This window comes from Pelecanus crispus, chromosome 9, assembly GCF_030463565.1.
Source record: "Pelecanus crispus isolate bPelCri1 chromosome 9, bPelCri1.pri, whole genome shotgun sequence".
NCBI lineage: Eukaryota > Metazoa > Chordata > Aves > Pelecaniformes > Pelecanidae > Pelecanus > Pelecanus crispus.
The window spans coordinates 2,551,060-2,552,500 of record NC_134651.1 but is presented as its reverse complement, the minus strand read 5'-3'; positions in this window follow the sequence as shown (position 1 = coordinate 2,552,500).

The following is a 1,441-nucleotide window of genomic DNA, read 5'->3' as shown; positions in this document are numbered from 1 at the left end:
TGACTCGTCAGGAAATCTCATTTTGGGGATGTGCACCGAGAAGAATACTTTGACAGTAATATATATCAACCTTAAAGTTGATAATAATAAACTTTAAGGTGATGATGATAAACTATCATTTATTAAAAGTGATGAAAATGAGAGGGTTTTTTTGGTTCAGGTTACTACAATACTGCCACCAAATTATAGTAACGGGTATTATTTATTTCCATCTACTTTGAAAAAAGGTAAACATAAAAGATCCTTTCTAAGTAAGTTTGATCAATTATATATACTGAATACTTTAAAAATGTGAGCACCCATATGTAAAGCTTACTAAACATGCCCAATTCTCTGCTCTGTATGGTGCATTTTTAATCAGGAGAAACAGCTTCCACGATTGTGTGATGCGCATAAACCATTTTATGAACTCTGATGACTGCATTTCTCAGTATGGTAGATGGAACATGATGAAAGCTATCACCTATATCCCATATGTTAGAAGAAACTAACATTTAAGGTACTTAAATATTTTTTAACATATATAAAATTTTATTTCCTTCTCATCTAATGTTTATTTTACAGGAACACGTTCCTGCTACCTTCAGGTCCTCTATGTTCATTGGCAGCTATGTATTTGCATCTTCAGAGAATGCAATGGTTTTAGTTGTAACCTCATGGTCAGCAACAACATTTTGGGTTCAATGGAAAAAAAAATATCCAACAGCAGAATTCTGTGTATATCTACATAAATACAAATATTTAGTCTAAATAGCAGGAGTTAACGCAAACAGTTAATCAGTTACAAATAATAATTTGTTTGCGTAACCTATATTTAAAACTACTTTATAAGAGGGCCCCAACCTGCTTACTTCTACAAATTCTTAAAATTTTTTCAAAACTTCCAAAAGGTTAGTTGTTATTGTAACCTCGCCAAGAAGACAGGAGCAATGGCTGCGTTCTCACACTTAGCCCTCCAAAAGGAATCACCTGTGTATCTATTACCTTTTAGGAAGGAAAGCATCAAGGAGATTCAAGTTGAAGATTCAAGTTTAATGTTTACCTGACAAATAGCAAACCAATGACTACTAAGAGTTCATATAAGCAAACCACCTTGTGTGTAAAATGCCTTAACTCTATGCCTATGCAATAAATGACGGAGATGTGAATGACAGGAATTAGAAAGGAAATAAATGCATCAGCATTTCTCACGACAGCACAAGCTACAGACTAACACCTACAAGGCTTATGATACCACCAGCACCTTTCAGCACCATTTCCCTTCCACTAATCCAATCACCTACCTGATGACAGAAAAAGATTATACTTGTACATTTTTATTTCATGATAATTTCACATCTTTAGAAGACTTTCTGCACAATGCTTCCTGAAGTAGACGGCTCCAGGCTAAAGATTCTTGCCCCATCACAGGGATATACTAATCCTATTGTCTAAACGGGAA